General features: G+C 42.8%; 1 protein-coding gene across 2 annotated transcripts in view; it reads left to right on the forward strand.

Annotated features, from left to right (window-relative positions):
* Positions 1–20,444, forward strand: part of ATP8A2 (ATPase phospholipid transporting 8A2) — a 648,977-nt gene that overhangs the window by 490,370 nt on the left and 138,163 nt on the right. The gene's annotated exons all lie outside the window — the stretch shown is intronic.

The following is a 20,444-nucleotide window of genomic DNA, read 5'->3' on the forward strand; positions in this document are numbered from 1 at the left end:
GGCCCAGGTCTCCAAGCCCACCCCACAGACCCCACCCTGGGGTTGCCCACATCCAGCACTGCCCTTAAACCCCAAGAGGCTGCTGGGCCCTGCACTTTAAGGACCTCTACTCTGGCCTTCTGTGGCTGGATGTGTTCCTCGGCACGGAGTGAAAAGCTATGATGCACAGAGTCCATCTTCCCACTTGTAATCTATTCTCTGGGCTCCCAGGACCCCTTGTTTCCTTCCCAAACAGCCAAAAGCCTCCTGCCCAGGCCTGCCTGGTCCTCTCTCCATATCCAGGCCAGTGTGCACACTGGGCCAAAGGGGCAGCTGTTTGCAAGGGTGTGCACAGAGTAGATGATGTTTGCACCGATGTTCCCGCCCACATTTGCAGGATGCTTGTGCAGGGGCACAGAACCCAGGGTGGGATGGGAACTGTGGGTCAGGCTTTCATTGGTGTTCCTGCCCCAGGATACATACTTTAGGGCCAGGCCTGTTCATGGCACACCTGGCTGCTATCTCTGCCTTACTTACTCTGTAGAAATGAACAAAACCTCCTGGGTCTATCCAAGTCTGGACCATGTCTAGCAGCTGTTTCTCGTGAGATAGCCCAGGGTAGCATTACTTGCCATTTCACCTGGTAGCTCTGTCAGCTAATAGCCCAGGTCGTCTGAGACCTCCACTGAGTGTGGGTGCTGAGCAGGACGGACCTGTCCTATAGGAGTGGGCTTGCATGTCCTCTAGTGCATCTTTGCTTTCTGTGAGGAAAGAGGACAAACATATAACATGCTTTTCAGTTTTTTTCCAAATCCAGGCAGTAGAGGAAATTAGAGGGCGTTCAGTGAACCCAGAAGATTGTTGTGTAGCAAAATGAGCATTTTCCAACAAAGATATTTTGTGTTTAAATAAATCAGTTCTATTTTAAAGCAATGTGATTGATCCCCACAAAAAGCAAACCAAGAAAAGTATCCACTACAAGACAACGATCCATTGGTAAGGCATTGGTGCTTAGAATATCTGCTTTGTGTTCTCTTCCTTCTGGTTCAGGATGGATCTGCTGTGATGAATATTTCATTTGGGGAATTTTGTGGTGATGGACAATAGATGGGGCCTCAGCCAATGGCCATAGACAGTGTTCTAAATTAGAGAGTGACAGCTGACAGGACGGGGTCGCTTGGCATGTGACTGACAGACAAAGCCCATTCCTTTGAAAGCCCCTCCTGAGTCCTAGACAGAGAGCTGTGCCAGGGAACCACATGTACTTCAGTAACTCCAAATGTGCGTGAATTAGGCTGCTTGCCAACTCTCACTCCCATCTAGATACCGACTTTCCAACTGCAGAAGGACCAGGCTGATCATGCAGCTACTAAGGTGCCGACATTTTCACTGTACCAGTCACATAAGCATGATGGTCTGTATGGTTATAAGGCTCAGATTAATGGTGACATTCACATATTTAAGGACTCTTCCAGCAGAAATTTAGTGAGTTGTTTCTACCATCCGAAAGCAAAGAAATGATCATATTCAATCACATTGCATTTTTCTGTAAAAGCTTATTTTTCTTTAAAACATGTCATTTTAATCACTTTATTGGTTGGTTCCCATGAAGCAGATGATAATGATGTGAAATAGATGATAGCTGGGTGAAACCGAGGTTTTCATTAAGCAGTACATGAGAGGATTAATGGGGTTCTCTAGTGGCCGGACTTCCGAGTAGGTACTCTGCTGTCTGAGTCTAAAGAGCTGTGTATCATCTCTAGCCTTCCTCCAGGGCAGGGGGCTCCTGAGTGGGTAAAGGGGGCCAGGAAATCTGTAACTTTAGTGTCACAGCCAACTTTTACACTGTTTCACCTGCAGTCTGCCACTCTGTATTTTGACTCAGCGCTTTGTTCATTCTTTGAAAAATGGCAGGGGAGTATTACAAAACATTTTTTTAAACACTTTTGAAGGATTGCTTGGGTGGATAGTGGCTTACACTAGCCTGAAGTCTCAGAAAGGCTTCCTCCTGGCTCAGGAGGACTTATATGCTGTCATAAAGAAGAGGAACTGGGTTCAGGTGTAGTCAGTAAAAGGAATTGGCTCTTTTGGGGAATTACTAAAAACATGCCCACGCCCTGTTCATTCCTGGGGGTCTAGGTTGGTAAGTGCTTAGGAGTAAAGGGTATTCTAGGAAAAGGCCACTTTTTAAAATGACTGTTTGAAGAATGCTTCTAGTGATTTTTATAAACCACTTTTTATAGTTCACTAAACAGTAGGTTTTTGGCAAGTGAACCTGGTTATGTGAAGTTCTAGAATTAAACTAGTGCCTAATAGCAAACAGCATTTCTCACTCAGAAGCCAGAAAGAGATTTGACACACAAAACATTCTGTCTATTCATAACATCTTCAGCCATTGAAAAGATGCATTGTTTCTGCCGGGGGTTTCCTAAACTAATTTGATTAAATATTTCTTTGTCTTGTCCATTATATTTGGAGTTTTTCTCACGGAGGAGAATATGGGTTTTCCCTCGAGGGCAAAGGAAAGGAAGGGCTATAGAATTGAATTATTCTACACTATCAAAGAGTCTTTATCTTCCCTAAATCACCTCATGATATGGTATGTGAAACCCAGCCAGACAACATGTCAGGAAGTCCCAGTGGAAGTTTCTGAAATCAAAGAAGTCATCTGCATCCTTCCCCTCCTGAAAATACGCCACATTTGTGGGATTTTAAGGGGCATCCTGTTTTTCCGTTTTTCTCTTTTGAAGCTTGGATTTATAGTAATAAAAACTTAGGTTGTGTCTATCCTGGGGAATGCCGGTCCTCGGCTATGGAAAATACGTGATGATGTTTTTTTTCCGTGGGGGACCAAGTGTTTTTCTTTTCCCCAGTAGAATAACCATGAGATAAAATGGGTCCCCAAAGCAAATACTTGAAAATGGAAAATGACAAAATCCCTTAGGTCACCACCTTCCCCAAAGTTGCCTGCTGAAGTAGAACTTTGCATTGGAAAGATGATGGAAACTTGATCCTAGAGCAGGTCAGGAAATGTGTTTTTGTTTTCTTCATGCATTTCCCAGCACTTCTGACTTTAGTAGTGCTGGAGGGAATGCCATCTTACTTGACCTCTGTTCAAAAGTCCGGAGACCTGGCTCTGTTCATGCCCCAGCTATGATAGTTATGTAACCATTGGCAAATCATTTTACTTGCATTAATCTCCTAATCAGCAAAGTCAGAATAATGCCACCCAACCTAATTACTTTAGAGGATTGTGATGAAGATATAATAGGCTAACCTGTGGGAAATCTAAAACATGGATGCTCTTCTTTTTCCTGGAGTGATGAATTGTTTTTGAACCTTCATCAATAAGAATATTGCTGTGATTTAAACTCCAAATTCTTTTAGCCAAAGAATTTGAACATTTTATAGGTTCTAAATGGGATGTTTTTGAGTAAGGTCTATTGACCACCTGCATCCAAATCATCTGGGTTGCTTGTCAAAATGACAATCCCCACCCCCCAAAAATATGTGCAGGCAATCACATACACACACAGAGACACACAATGCACACACACAGAGAGACACACACACAGACACACATATACACAGACACACGTAGTGAATTGCAAACTCTGGGTGTGGAGCCCCAGCATGTGAGCTTCAGTAAATCTCCAGGTGATTCTTCCCTTTAAAGTGTGAGAACCACTGCTTTAAAACACCTAAAATATGACTCTATTAGAATGTTTTAGCTCCTGCTGGGTGTTACAGGAGAAGACGGTACACTGAAGATACAGCTGAGTGATTGCTCATGTTAAGTGGTTATGTAGGACGCCAGCTGGTGACGGTGACCGCCGTAAGGGCAGCTAGCTTTCAAAGTAGGGAATTACACCACAAGACATGAAATCGTTAACCATGGAAAAATTCTCCTCACTAACTTTTGCTGCTTTTCCTTTAAAGTTCTTTTCATTGCTAGTAAGAGAGGGGAGAAAACCTTTTGACTTCAAAGCATACAATCTGCAACTCTGCCTGCAGTGACAAGCTCCTGACTCCAGCCAGTTTCTGGACTGGGACAGGCTTTTTTTTTTTTTTCATTCTAAATACAGGAATGGGTTTACTCTTGAGTTTTATGTACACACTTGTATACACACAATGCAAATCCCAGTGGACTATAAGTAAACAGAGGGAGGAATGGTTCTGTCATCAGTGAATCAGTGATTAATTCCTCATCTTCTCCAATTGTCTCCCCTGGATTTGTAGCAGGCCTAGGTATGTTCCATGTGAAATTTGCAAAGACTGATGTTTGTTTCCCAGTTGTATGTGCTCTAGGAGGTAAGCTGAGAAGTTGGGGTGATGTCAAGTAGGTGGCCATCTTTGCTCAGCTACCATTCCAGGATGTCTGTGGAGGATGGGAGCTTAATGGTAGGAATCCACCCGAGGGTCAGGAGAGGACTTGTTTTCAGGTTAAGGTCTGTGTGGGGCATGTTTGGTTGTCCCACATCCATCCTCCTTCACCCTTTCCTAAGGGTGCCTAGTGTGTATTCACTGAGGTGCTGTGACTTCCACCCCTAAGTCCAGGTGAAAGCTTCATCCCATCCCCCCTGCCACAGTGAGCGGGTCAGGAAGCCTGAAGGAGACACAGGGAGACACTTGCTGGGGGCTTCCAGGATAGCAGCGAGTTTGCTCCTAAAACAAATCCATGAAAGAGCTGGCTTTCCCATCTGAACCATGTGGGTGCTGCTGTGATGCTGGGAATGGGTCAGCCACAGGAGGAAAACCACCCTCAGAATCCTACTATAGCCTGAAAGATAGACTAGGAAGACAAAAAGACAAACAAAAACAAAAGTGTCTTTTTTTTTATTGTTTTATTACTTTTTATTTGACAAGTAAAGGACTCCAAAAGTCTCTATGCGATTGTTGAGACACTGTATGAAGCCAGCCACGAAGCCCATCCCAGGTGGGGCGCTCAGTGAGAATTTCCTGTGTGCTGCCCGGCCTTGTGGGTAGCCCCGGCCAAGGAATCCTCTCTTCACCCAAGTGCGGGTGTTGGGATGTTCCCTTAGCTTCCTCAGCCAAGGAAATAAACGCTTGTTAAAAACAAGCTTAGGACTTTAGCATATTTAAACTGTTTTATTATACTCAAAGTTACAGATAGGTTTAAGGAGCTGGTAAAAATTACTTTAGCATTGCAATTATTAGTTTTTTAGATAACATTCCAGAAAACACTGAATGAGCATATCTTAAGGTTACTGGAATTAATCTTTAATGCAATATTGAATAGACTCGGTCCAGATTTCCTCAAGTATCGTATTTTAGAAACCCGTGGCATGGCTGGTGAGGAGCGGTCAGCCTCGTCAAGGAGGAAGTCCTATCAGCAGAGACTCGCCTTTCGGTTTGGAATAACATCGTGACATCTTTTTGTACAGTTTTCTTGAGTATTGAAATTGGCCCAATTTTTCATTGAAGTCCAATTCACATTCTGGCTTTTCAACTCGTACATTTTGTGGAATAGTGAGACTCATTTGCAAGAAGTAACACACTGTGTTTCTGGATGACATTCTCATCTGAATGCAAAGCACAATGAGCGAAGTTAAGACAGTACCGACTTCCTGGCTTCTGCTGCACCTGTGACTGTTGTCGCCTGCATCCCAGGGTCCCCCGTCCGTGTGCATTTCCTTCCTAGAAGGCTCCTAACACCAGTCCCTTTCTGAGGCAATCCCTAGAACCAAAAACAAAACTATAGCAACAACAACAAAAGCACTTTGGGAGGCCTGGGTGGGCGGATCACAAGTTCAGGAGATAGAGACCACCCTGGCTAACACAGTGAAACCCCGTCTCTACTAAAAATAGAAAAAATTAGCCAGGCATGGTGGCGGGCGCCTGTAGTCCCAGCTACTTGGGAAGCTGAGGCAGGAGAATGGCGTGAACCCAGGAGGCGGAGCTTGCAGTGAGCCGAGATCGCGCCACTGCACTCCAGCCTGGGCAACACAGCGAGACTCCGTCTCAAAAAAAAAAAAAAAAAAACCTTTTAATTGGTAATAAAGAAAAATCAGAAACATTCAGTTAAGCAGTGCTAGCTAAATGAGTTCTCACAGCCTCTAAATATTTGGATTCTAAAATCAGAAAACTCAGGCATCCATCAGACAACAGTTCTGTCAGAATTGGCTTTTGTCATGGTTACACATAATGCCAACTTGTTTTTGTTTTTCTCCTCCTGGTTAAAAACAAAGGAGAAAGTTTTTTTTTTAAAGTTGGAAGCTCCTTAAAGTGGTTTCAGATTCTTTCTACAGGCGGTGATGGGGACAGAACTCCCATTATCCTAATTGCCTCTGGATTCTCTGGAATCTTCCTGGATTAAAGTGACCCGAATCCGATTTCTTTCCTATTTAGTGCAAATTGTAACTGTGAAAGTAGGATTTGAACTAAATTAAGCTAATGCCTAAGACATTTATGAAGCTAATTCTATTGTCTGTAATATCCATACTTGCATTATTTCTGAGCTTGTTTTTCAGGTATATGAAGGAGATAATATCTATCTTAGGATTTAATAGGGAAATTAAGGAAAATAAGACATGTCAGTAACAGTAGGTAATGTTTATTGAACAATTGAGATGAGAAAAGTTCTCTTGTCCCCCTGGCAGGGCGTGTGAGAGGGGAGTGGCTCACTTCTTCAGTGCCCCGCTGCTCAAACCTCTAGGGGAGCATACATCTATATGGGCAGGCTGTGGGGTTCTGACCCCACGGTAGTGTCTAGGGGTGAATGTTTACAGCTCCTGAACCCCAGTGGGCATGTGTTACAGGGTACTCTTTCAGTTTAGCTGTCCGTAGGCAGCTTGTGTAAACCAGCTCAATTAGACCCTCTACTTTGTCACAAGGACAGAGGGCTTTGTGTATCCCAGGTTCTTGCCTTGGTTTACCGGAAGAATCAGATCACACGTGGGCTTGGAGAATGAGTGCAAGGTGTTATTGAGTGGAAGTAGCTCTCAGCAGATGGGGGAGCCAGAAGGGAGATGACTTTTCCCTGGAGTTGAGCCACTTGACAGCCCGGCTGTCCTCCAATTGTTCCCGCCAAACTCTATGTCATTCTGGCGATAGGTGGCCTGACGGCGCGCGGGTGCCTGTCCGTGCATTCCTCTAGACATCCGGCTTCCCAGTGTTCCTCTGCTGATGTGTTCCTCTCAATGTCCAGCCACCTCTGTGTCTGCTGGCTAGGGTCTCCATTTTGTTATAGGCACAGGATAGGGGCATGGCAGGTCAGGGTGGTTTTGGGAAATGCAACATTTGGGCAGGAAAATAAAAATGCCTGTCCTCACCTAGGTCCCTGGACACAGGCCTGGGGGTGGAGCCCTAGCCAGGGACCATGCCCTTCCCCCATTCTGTATCATTTAAAGGGACCACTCCCTTCCCTTCCCAGCACTTCCCTTCCATATCACAATTACTACATATCAGACAAAACATATTCATGAAAATATGTTTAATATATGCAGTTACATGTGTAATGAAGTAAGCATCGGCTCATTCAGTAATCTGCAACCACATGAGGAAACTGAGGCTTAGAGAGAAAGGATCAGTCTCTTGACCAGGCGGGGAGTGGAGTGGCTGGGATTCTTCTGGAGTCGGTTGGACTCCAGGCTGGGTCTTCTCACTTTGTGACTATGGAAAGCAGCTACAGTGATGATGAACCAGGTGTTTGAGAAATGTTGCTCAATTCTCCTTAACGTTTTGCTTTTAATAAATTTTATCTGAAGTGACTTACCCCGCAATGCAATAGAATTTTAAAAATATGAATGTTGAGTTAGAAGGAATAAGCAGACTTTGTGTTTGAGCTGCAATCTTCTGTCCACGAGCCCAATCTTTTTTAAAGTAAAGCAGGTTTCAAACAACAGGATTAATTTTTTACGTTCATTATAGAAAGCCCTCATTTTTTTAGTCCTTGTCCTCCCTTCCCCCGTATAAAATTTCCTCCATTTTGGCAGTTTATTTTCTTTTTGGCCTCTCATTTCAAGGATGCTGTGTGTTAATTAGAGGCCCCGCGGCTTTGATTGAGTGGTTTTTTTTTTTTCTTCAGAGGTTTTGTTGTGGTGTTGGCATTTGTCATTCATTCTGATGTTAATTTTTAAAATATCTGTCAGCAAATTAAAGTACACATTACATGCTGATTTTGTTTGTTTGTAATATTTATGCTCAGTGGTCACAGTGTACGTCTGATGTGGTTCTGAACTTTTCCTTTCTTGAAACATGTGGAAATGTGTATGTGGGCCACTCTTATTAAGAGTCCACACAGGGGTTTTCTTCTCCAACATCTGCAGAGGGAGGTGGCCTTGTCTGATGACTGCAGATTATCATCATCACAGTTCCCCCACCCAGAGATGGCAGGGATCTTCAGGTTTATCCTATTTAAAAGGTATAAAAGTGCCAGAGAAAGGCCACCAAGTCCAGTTATGCAAGAAAACATGACCACGGTAGGTTAGAGAAGAGAGAAAAGAGAAGCATAGCATGCTATTAGGCATGTACCAAGAAGTTTCTGTTTCATATAAATGATGATGCAAAAGCTATTGTGGACAGCATCTGAGAGGCCCAAAATACTGAACAGACTTAAAGTAGGGGAGATTTTCAGTGACTATTGCTTACATCATCATTGTAACATATTGAAGCATCCACTGAGTAAATTGGATGCTTTCTGAACTTTGATTAGCCAGCTGTCATAAGTGTTGGCATTCCTTTGGCTAAAGACAGGAAAGAGAAATCTAGGTCGCTTGTGTCTGTGCTTGTATGTATACTTCGATTCGCAATACTTTTTTAGTTGAAACCTGATTTCAATGCAGGATGGAAACTGAAAGACAGGCATATTTAAATGTGCAGAGTGCTTTCTACTGTGCTCTGAAGACAAACCCTATCCACTTTGCTCAGCAGGAGCAAAGACATCTCTCATGCAGGGTACAGTGACATCTTGCCATCTTCCGCCTGCCCTGCGTCCATTCCCCTAACCCTCGCCCTCTTTCGGAATGTGCATTCGAATGGTGCTGCTTTTGCCTGTTTGCCACCTCTAGGGTCTGGATCTATGACCCAAACTGGTCAGCCGGGTCCTCTGCCTCACTGACCATGGCAGTTGATTCAGGAATGCACATGGTGCCCCAGGCTGGAGTATCACTTAGAGACAGTTCAAGGATTTTTTACAGAAACTAATTGGGGGATGGAGCTCTTTTGCTGCTGGGTCTCTTATAGGAGGATGGTGTCAGCCTGGAGCGGCTAGGACCCCCTGCAGAAGGTGGCTGGCTGAGGATGAATTGAGCACAGAGGAAGGGTGCACTGAGAGCCATCAGCATTGAGCACACCCCTGGATCCAGCTCTGCCTGAAGCTAGAGCCATCTCTGACCTGTTAGATAGTCGTTCTATAGCAGAAACACAGTTGGTTCCATTTTTCCACCATGCATCTACCAAGTTGGAGTAGGAAGGGACTTTGTCTACTTTTTGTAGACTTCAGTATGTCCTTCCCCCAGCTTCTTTACCCAAGGAAAAGAAGACAGCGTTGGGTAGAAGCGAATTGTTTGAAATAGAGAGGGAAGGAAATAGGAGCTTTTCTAAGCGAGGCCTCTTTCTCTTGGCAGCCAACAATTCTAACTGGCTTAGAGTCCAATAGTCCTGAGCTGTGCTGTCCAATAGAAATATAATGGGAGACTTATGTATAATTTTACATTTTCTAGTGGCCCTATTAAAAGACCAAAAAGAAATTCATTTTATTGATATATTTTATTTAGCTCAACATTTCCAAAATATTATCACTTTGAGATGTAGCCAACATAAAAAGAAGTTAGTGAAATAGTTTGTGTTCCTTTTTTTTTCTGTACTAAATCTCTGAAGTCCAGTGTGTGTGTTGTAACTACTGCACATCTTAAGCCAGGCTAGACGTATTTCAAGTACTCAGTAGCATCTGGCCAGTGGCTGCTGTGTTGGACAGCACAGCTCTTGACCAACACAGATCTGGAAATGCAGATTCACTCCCCAAAGCTAAATTTAGTGCAGGCAAGATCAAGAGGTAGGAAACTCAGCCTCAGCCCAGATCCTCCAGGTTCCTCCCACACACTTGGGGTGTGCACTGCCTGACTTCTATTTTAGTCACTCATCATTGAAAGGGTTTTGGCTCTTAGACAAGACTTTCCCTAAAAATAAAACTTGGGGACAACTGAGCTCTTAATCTATGGGCTTATTAATTGCTTTAAGTGGAGTTTATAAATCAAGATTTATAAAGTGTGGATCTGACTCAAGTCATTTTTCCACAATGTTGGCTAATCATTTTCTCCTGAATGTTGGAAGGAAGAGGTCACAACCTAGGACTTGGGTCATATTTATGTCACACTGCAACCAGCTGAGCAAAAAGAATCTGTGCCACTGAAAATAGGTTAGGTCTGTTCCTTCTAAATGGTTCCTTTATTGTGTAAGTGACAATTTCTAAGCAAGATTATTATTTAATGTCTAAGATTGTGGGAACCTCTCACCTTTGTGTCCTTTTTGAGTTTCAGTCCTCTCCCCTCTTATTATGAAGAATCCAGGCTCTGTTATTTTTACCCCCTAAGTATCTCTTTTTTTTTTTTTTTTTTTTTGAGATGGAGTCTGGCTCTGTCACCCAGGCTGGAGTGCAGTGGCGCAATCTCAGCTCACTGCAAGCTCCGCCTCCCAGGTTCACACCATTCTCCTGCCTCAGCTTCCCGAGTAGCTGGGACTACAGGCGCCCACCACCACGCCTGGCTAATTTTTTGTATATTTAGTTTCACCATGTTAGCCAGGATGGTCTTGATCTCCTGACCTCATGATCCACCCCCATCGGCCTCCCAAAGTGCTGGGATTACAGGCGTGAGCCACTGCACCCAGCCGTTACCCCATAAGTATCTCTTAAATATATCTGTTTCCACCCAGTTTCATCCCATCCAGTTAGTTTGTGCAGCATCATTTCTTGCGTGGACGATTGCAGTAGCCTCATGACTAGTTCTTAGCATCTGATCTGCCTGGACCCATTCCTCTACCAGAGCCAGAGTGATCTTGCCAAATGTAAGTCTGATGTCATTGTTCCCTGGCTTCCTGTTGCCCTCAGGATAAAGCCTGGGGACATTTACCTGGCCCCTGAGGCCCTGCCAGGCCTACCACTGCTCCCTTTATGCTCTCCCTCACCTCATCCACACTGGTGGCTTCCCACTTCCTGGTGTGAGGAGCGAGCTCCTACAGGGCGTTTGTGCCTGCTCCTCTCACTTCCTGACTGCACTGGTCTCTGCCTCCTACCAAGTTAATGCTTACACGATGTTTAGATCTCAGATGCTTGATCACTTCCCAAGGGAAGCCTTTCCTCACATCCTGGACCTACGTGCTCCTATTGTATGTTCTCTTAACACAGTTTAGCTTTCGCTTGTTGTATAATACTCACCACAACTAAAACTCTACATACTAATGTATGAGGTGTCATCTCACACCCATTGGGATGGCCACTCTTAGAAACACAAGAACAGAAAACAGAAAATAAGTAGTTGGTGAGGATGTGGAGAGATCGAAATGCTTGTGACCTGTCGATGGGAGTGCAAAATGGTGCAGCTAATATGGAAAACAGCACGGAGGTGGCTCAAGAAATTAAAAATAGAACTACCATATAATTTGGTTACCCCACTTCTGGGTGTATACCCAAAAGGATTGAAAACAGGGCCTCAAAAAGATAATTGCACACTCATATTTATAACAGCGTTATTCAAAACAGGAGGTAGACACAATTCAAATGCCTGTTAGAAGATAAATGGATGAACAAAATACAATATATACACACAATGGGATGTTATTCAACCTCACAAAAGAAGGAAATCCTGTCACCATTCTACAACATGGTTAAAGTTGAGGACATTATGTAAAGTGAAATATTCTAACATGGTTAATTAAGAATTGAGGACATTAGGCAAAGTGAATAAGCCAGTCACAAAAGGCAAATACTCTATGGTTCCACTTCTACACAGTGAGTACTCGTAGAGACAGGAAGTGCCATGGCAGTTGCCGGGGCTCGGGGAGGGGAAATGAAGAGCTGCTGTTTAATAGACACAGAGTTGCAGTTTTGCCAGATGAAAACGTTTTAGAGAGCCGTTGCACAACAGTGTGACTTCAGTTAACCATACTGAACTTTCCTTGAAATGGCTAAGATAGTAAATCTTACGTTCTTATCACAATGTTAAAAATGTACGTTTGTGTGATTTACTGATTCATATCAGCTTCTCTCTGTAAACTGGAAGCTCTGTGAGTGAAGTGAATATTCTCAAATATATCCTTAGTACCTAGTACCCATCTTTTTTTGGTATTCAGTAAATATTTAAATGAAGGAATTCATAACATTGAACAACCTCTCGTGTACAATTGCGGGGGTCTGTAGTTGGCTCTGTGCAGTTAGTGCCTGGTATCTGTTTGCTGCATTAATACAAACAGATGCCAAATATTTCAGCATTTATACAATTATAATTGTATAAATTACACACAGGATCTGTACCTATGAAGTGATTAATAGATTAATGAATTTAGCATTTTTCTTCAGAGAAGTGTGTGCAAAAAGTCAGTACCACAAACCATTTTTTTTTTTTCACCCAAAGAATGACAGACACTTCCATTTAAAATTTCAGCCCAACTGTTTTAGCCACATGGGGGATGTCTGTGACATGATATTCATTGATATTGGCGTTTGGAAACAGTTAATAGTCACGCTTAATTACTTCATGGAAAATGTTTGTTTTGGAGATGATATTAAAGGAGAGGCATAAATGAAATTAAGATGGGTATTTTTGAGCACCTAATTCCAGGAAGTACTACGCTAATCATTCTCCGATAATTTTATGATAAGAGATTAAAACTGAGGAAGACAGTGGGCCACAGATGGCACTAGCAGAAGTTTATGTACCCTAAACCAACACATGGTTGGGCAGCATTGTCATTATGATGTTCAAGGGACTGCCATTTCCAAAGTCATAAATATAAGCGTGTAGTTGGAGACAGGTTTTGGTTGAGAAAAATGTGACGCATAGATAGCAGCCAGCCTCCAATAAATCTGGGATGATTTCACGGAAGAAATGGAACTTCTCTGGGGCGTTGTTCCTCAGCAGATCAGGGGGTGGGTGCTCCAAGGCCTGCTGCCTTGGAAGAGGCTGAAAGGGAAGGGTGGGTCTGGCCCTGCCAGCTCAGTTAGGGCGTAGGATTTCAGTGTCAAGTAAAGCTGTATTACAAGAGAAGAAAAAGTTTAGGATTTGGAAAGTCTATCCCCAGCACAGCATCATAATTAAAGGAAAGAGTAAGGAAAAGCAGAGAGTAAAGTGGCTGTGAGTGCAGTAAAGAAGCAGAACCGGGGAAAGGAGAGCGAGGGAGGAAACAGTGATTGATAACGGGAGGACGAGGAGCCTGACTGTGATGGGGAAGGCCAGGTGGAGCCATGAAACCTGGAAGGAGAAGCTTTAAAAATTTCACCGCAGGAAATTACAGGCCTGTTGAGAAACTTTACTACGTATGGCATCAAAACAGAGTAAGACTGACCATGAAAAAAGATCCTTTAACATAGTAACTCGGAATTTTGCCTTTTTATGATTAATGTGGGAAAAGTAATTCTTAGAAATAAAAGGAAATGGAGGGAATATCAACATATGAATTTTATTTTGTGCTCTTTTTCTGAATGCTAAATCGTTTAAAATGAATCCTTAATAAGCAAAAGGAAAAAGCCTTTGTCTGGAATGTAAAGAAAGAAAGAATTTTTCCACTATTCAAATAGAATTAAATATTGCATTGGGGCATTATAATAGTTTTCTATAATATAAACTAATTGATTCTAAGTGAGATTTTAAAATCTAAGATGAGCATGATTTTGGAAAATAGCTCATTATTGCTGAAATTGTTTCGAACAGGAAATATAAAATCAAGAAGCAACTTTAAATAATTAACAAACTTGTCTACTTGGGGATTTATTTTTATTAAAAAAAAAAAAACTAATCCTTTTTTCCCCTCAGTGTTTTCAGTGGTTCAAACTTAGTGGAATAAACCTAATGAAGTAATATTCTCATACATGATATGAAAGTAAATTTGATTCAAGCTTTTATGTAGTTCTTCTGACATAGGTCATCTTAGTGACAGATTGCCACCTACCAGATGCCATTTTAGGCCACTTTCTCCCCCAAAAACTTTTTTTAAAAAGGAAAATAAGTCTCTTTATTCTTCAGTATCACTATGCTAGAGTTAGGAGTTGTCCAGAAAGTTACAGTTTGGGTCCAGATGGTCTACAGAGCTCACCTCTTTGTTTTTAAAAATTCGATAGGGTGAAATGAGCTTCCAACACTTAAAGCTCCAATCATGGAACATCTGACTCATAAAGCGATGTTTGAAGCTGTATTTTTTGTGACTTCTCCATGTTGTTTTACTTTGTTTCATTGAGTTGTTTATATTCATTCGTGTTGTACGTCTCTTGCCTTCTTTAAGTTAGTTCTTAGTTGTCTTTCCTTTTGATGTCCTTGGCACCGACCTGGTCCTCCCCCCGACCCCGCAATTCTGTTTCCAGTTCAGTAGTAGTTACTTAAGGGTGTCTCCTCCCATGTTCCTTAGAGCAAGTGCCTTTCTAAACTTTCATACTAGCCATGTGGCATAAGTGTCTGTTTAGTTTATCTTTCCCAATTTTTGCCTAGAGGCTCCTCTTAAGCTGTTTACTGCCAAAATCACCATTGCAGTTAATTCTAAAGCCATTGTATAAGCCCCCAAGCCCTTCAGACATGTCAAGGAAAGTAGCTGTGTTCGTTAAGGACAATACTTAGTGCTTTCAATTGCTGACAAAGGGAACATGCTGCATTTCCAGCGACTTCCTAACAGTGTCACCTGTGTATACAGAGAACCCTCAAAGACCTGATATGTGTATGTCAGACTCAGAAGATTGCCCAAGAAAATAACTAGCTTGCTAAATGGATTGTAAACAAAATGTTATCAGTTTAACCACTCACTTCCACTCAGCTCTGGAGAAGAATGGGGGTTCACTTACGCCCTTTAGATGAGAAACTTTTTGAGGACAGCATGTTCTGTAGCGTGAAGAAGACAACTCGGGAAGTGTCTAAGGAATGGACGACAAGAAGGAGGGGAGGGCCAGAAGAGAAACCACAGGAGCCCCCTTCTCAGTCACCGCCAGTTAGGCTCCTTCAGACAACCCTGTGACTTGCTGTATAAGGTATATCGAAACAAATGAACCTAGATCATTTTGAGTAATTCCATGTCATCCACACCCATTGGCCTCCCAGTGTTACAGGAAAGAGGTCCCGATCCAGACCCAAGAGAGGGTTCTTGGATCTTGCACAAGAAAGAATTCAGGGCAAGTCCATAGAGTAAAGTGAAAGCAAGTTTTTTAAGAAAGTAGAGGAATAAAAGAATGACTATTCCATAGGCACAGCAGCCCCAAGGGCTGCTGGTTGCCCATTTTTATGGTTATTTCTTGAGTATATGCTAATCAAGGGGTGGATTATTCATGCCTCCCCTTTTTAGACCACATAGAGTAACTTCCTGACGTTGCCATGGCATTTGTAAACTATCGTGCTGGTGGGAGTGTAATAGTGAGAATGAACAGAGGTCGCACCTGTCACCATCTTGGTTTGGTGGGTTTTGGCTGGCTTCTTTATTGCAACCTGTTTTATCAGCAAGGTCTTTATGACCTGTACTTTGTGCCAACCTTGTGTCTCATCCTGTGACTTAGAATGCCTTAATTGTCTGGGAATGCAAGCCCAGTAGGTCTCAGCTTCATTTTACCCAGCCCCTATTCAAGATGGAGTTGCTGTGGTTCAAACGCCTCTGACAACCAGTACCTTAGGCTCTCAACTCTCTGAAGCACAGTTCCTGCCTTCCCATCGCCCCAGCACCTTCCACTCACTCTGTCTCCACTCACATCCATCATCACTTCCCCAGGCACAGGAGCTTAAAACCATCAGCCGCCTTCCCACTCTCTCTCCCTCATCCCTCACTGCCAGAGCAGGGTCATGAGTGTTCACTCCTGCAGCTGTGTCGTTTGTGTGTCCCAGCATTTATAGCATTCTACCAGCGGTCTCCTTGCAGATCACCATGCGATTTGCTCCCAGAGGGCACAAGCCATGTGCACACATACTTGGTCTATGGGGCATGTGGACGGGGCAGGAGAGCAGAGGGCATTTGGCTCTGAGGACAAGAATTTAAGTCAACTCAAAGAATCAGGACTTTGGGTATCTTCTTTTGTTGTGGTTTATTCCCACAAAAGCATATCTTAAACTCTCATTCTCTGCTAGTGTCTCTTTTTGAGAAATGCTTTATCGAGCACCTGGGACAATATCTCCAGTGGTGTCACTAATTGAAGGTGGCTACTGAGAGGGAGAGCAGGAGGCTCTCTTGGCCACTGGCCTTGACCTTATAAGTTCAGGGCTGTAACCTAAACATGCTAAACTTTATTAAATATGCCAGCCAGGATCTTTGGTTACAATGAAGGAAAAAAATGGACTTTACTTAATAAACAGAAAAAGAATGCATAGACGGTTATCATGCAATCCATAGAATATATGAAAAAGCTGAAGAACCAGGCTCAGAAAGCTGGTAGAAGCCAAGGAGGCTACTTCGGACCACCTGATCAAGACCCAACCCTAGCACTGCCACCACTGGATGTGCCCCTCTGCTGGCGATGGATTCTGGACTCCACCCTCCAAGTAATCTTTGAGGTGCCCAGTGCTGACAGGCGCATCTGATGGACAAGCCCAGGTCTCCCACTGTGCACCAGCTGTTTCCTTTCTGCAGTGGTTCTTCAAGCAGATTTATGCAAACAGCCCCAAATGTGTTTTAGGACGGTCCTGGCAATACCCACATTCTCCTGCAAATAATAGGAGGAAAATATCTTTTTCATTTGGCTTCCATATCATGAAATATGTTTCATGATAAATTCAATCTTTCCTCAGAAAAATTCCCCAAATCTACTTTTCTGTGCAAAATTCAGCATGAAAGCCTTTCTCTGTTCTCATTTGGAAAGAGTTAGGAGGAAAATCCTAGACTTTTTCTTGAATATCTTCTCCCAGTGAGAAGACACATTTGCCTAACTCAACAGATAATTGATTAAGTTTAAGAAATTAAACTTTTTTAAAAATTCAGTAATGCACACAGACAAAGCAAGAGTTTTCCCCGTGAGAAAACTTAAATAAGGCAGACCTGAGCTTGATACACTTTAAAAAGGTAGGTGGTGAAGAAGAGGTGGCCTCCTAGACAAAGCCACAGTGGCGTAGGCCTGTCCATGGAGTGGCCTGTCCATGGGGTACTGTTTTGGGCACAGTGACAGCAAGGAATAATCAGTTATCAGATAATCCTAAAATCAGAAATTGACTACATGTAATCATACATAATTCGTCAGTGTCTAAAGCAATTTGAATAACAATTTTCCTTTCCCTCATGCTTCCAAGAAAATCCAGCAGCTAATCCATAGATGGCTATCTCTTGGCAAACTTTGCTTTTTGTGAAGTAGCCACATGTTCATCAGATTAAAAAGTGTAATTTCTTTGTTTTCACAGGATACTGTCCAGTCAGGAACAACAACAACAACAAAAAAAAAAAAAAAAAAAAAAAAGGAAGAGGGGGAAAATGTGATTAGTATTATGTCATTTTATTAATGAAGGCACTGGTAGTTTCACACTTAAGTAAATCAGTTATTACAAGCAAGGAAAGTTGCTCTCCAGCCATAATCCTGACAGGCCTCAGGGGTATTGAAAGGTTCCAGATGACTTTTGTTTTTGCAGCAGAATTTAGGCATTGTGAACTTCTTTCTAGAACACAGGTCAGTTCATATAAATCTGCTGGAAGAACCTTTACAATAAGGAAATGGTATTGATAAGCTACCATTTTTCCATTCCCAGGAGCTACTATTTATTGTTACAAGTTATGTTCCCCTAAATGAAAAAGGCAACCTCACCTATCCCTTCATGCCCCCAAAGCTATTCAGCATAAGTTAATCTTTTCAACAGAAGCAGCCAACTTTTCTAGCAAAGGAATTTGCAGTCTTTGTGGTTTGGGTAAAAAGGTGGCTCATTTTACCAGTTTCTTGATGAAATATGTTTCATGATAAATTCAATCTTTCCTCAGAAAAATTCCCCAAATCTACTTTTCTGTGCAAAATTCAGCATGAAAGCCTTTCTCTGTTGAAGCAGCCAAAGATTGAGTTTGTGTAGACCTGGGCAAACAGTTTCAGGTCCAAGGTTAAGGATATTTATTGCTGGAGGTATTACATGTATTCGTATCCAGGAAGAACAAAATTCAACACCTTGACACTGGTTTTCAAATATATTAATTTACTTTCTTTTGTTTGGGGGGCATTTTTTTTTCTCCCTGCCCTCTTTTTAATCCTTTTCCACACTTGGTAGAATGTGGAAGGATTTTTGCCAGGGGTAACTAGCAAAGCTATACAATGTGTTAATACACAGGAGATCTGCTGGTTTCTTGCACAGACTTCAGAGAAAGCTGCTTGCACTCTGACTTTGGCATAACATGCAGGAAATTCCTCATTGGTCTGCCCAATGCAATAAACAGACCTCCTGCCTCTAACCACATCCATGCTGAAGTTTCTCATGTGGGGTTGCTTTTGCTTTTTCTGTAAAAGTTAAGGGTCCCAGCATTCCCATTCCACACTTTCTTTAGCTCCTTGGCTTTGGAATTTGTGTAGGACTGTGCTTGAGGGTTAATAGGACTTGTGGTTTTATTTTTTAATGTTCTTTATGTATACAAAAAGGATAGACTAGGTAAACACGTCCTCCATGGAGAGAGAGAGAGAGAAAGAGAGAGAGAGAGAGAGAAAGAGAGAGAGAGAATAGATGCTCTTGATATACCTTACAGCTTGATAAGAAAGCCAGAAGTCACCGTTTGCCTGTGGGTGCTCTTTAGGGACATTGCTTGCTCTATTCACTGCAGGTGTTTCCCTCAGTAACCCCTGCTACTCAAAGTGTGGTCCCCAAGGCAGCAACATCAGCCTCATCAGAGGGCTTGTAGAAATGCTGAGTCTCAGGCCCCAGCCCAGAACTACTGGACTAGAATCTACATTTTAACTAAGCCCCAGGTAATTCAAAGAACCTAAAAGGCAGAGAGGTCCTGGGTGATACGCCATGCCACTAGAGTGCCTGAGTCCATTTCAGTAAGGACGCCATGGGAGGGTGTGAGGGGAAAGCAGGCTGACCACTGGGGCAAAGAGAAAAAAGAGCCTGGAAGGACTCGCCTGAGTTAAATTATGCTCATTAATTCAATTTGAGGCAGGAATGTGTGTAAATAAACGCTGGCAGCTGCAGCGGCTCTGTTTCCTGCAGGGCTCAGGCAGGAATGCAGGGGCCATTGGACGTAAAAACCTGACTCGGCATTGGGTGGATATTTCTGCAACCACGAGATAATGACGGAAAAGATGGTATTATCATTATCGTATTAGGAAAGTCTTAATGCAGAGTTAAGTGCCAAACCAAGTGGAACTGGAGAGGCTGTGTTAGCATAGATAAAATCTTCATTATTTGAAAAGATTAAGCTTGCTTGACTGCTCCCTCTTCTATTTTTTAAGTCAATACAGATCGGATTTCCAGGGGGTTACAATGAGTAGGACAGCGCCATGGTCAGACGCAGCCTGTCAGTGTTTCCAAGTAAATAACCTGTTCGCATCCACTTTTTCTCATACAAAAAAGACTAAGTTCGTGAGAAACAGGAAAGAGAAAATTGAATTATGTAGGTTAAGAACAACTCCATTGTACCATAAACCTGTGATATGTTTATTGTTTAATTTTTGGCTCACAGTGTGTTCATTCATTGTTTTGAGGGCTAGGCAGTGATCACCAGTTAGCCAGTTAATGTTTGTTAAACCCCATGCGGCATGCTGGGCAAAGACACTTGCTCACTTAACCATTGGAAGATGGCTCTTGTTTGTACTGTCATTTTTAGAAGCTCATTGAATATTATGAATTCTAAAGAGATGTCTGTTTTGCAGCTTAAAAATTAGCCACAAATCCCAAGCATCTACTCACTGATGGAGGGGCGCTATAAATGAAGAGAGTCGTGTTCTTCTTAAACTGGGCATGTTGTCCTTAAAGCCCCTGTGCCTGAGATGATGATGATGATGATGATGGTGATGATGATGATGGTGATGGTGATGATGGTGATGGTGATGATGGTGATGGTGATGATGATGGCAGCAGCTACCCACAAGCTGGGCACTTTATTCAAGCTATATATATTTAATTCACACTGTACCTATTCTCTATGAGAAACCGAAACCAAGTCCTAGTGAAGTTAACAGCCCTGCTCAAGATCACACAGCCAGGAGTGGGGCTGGGCTCTGACCTCAGGCTGTCTCCAGGGCTTCTAACAGCAGCCATTCACCCTCAGCTCCCCTGCTGTCTCACTCTCTAGCTCTCCCTCTCCAGTGTGTGGCATGCTTTCTCTGCACTCTCAGAGCTCGCTGCATACTCTTATGAAAAAATACA

This window comes from Pan troglodytes, chromosome 14, assembly GCF_028858775.2.
Source record: "Pan troglodytes isolate AG18354 chromosome 14, NHGRI_mPanTro3-v2.0_pri, whole genome shotgun sequence".
Taxonomy (NCBI): Eukaryota; Metazoa; Chordata; class Mammalia; order Primates; family Hominidae; genus Pan; species Pan troglodytes.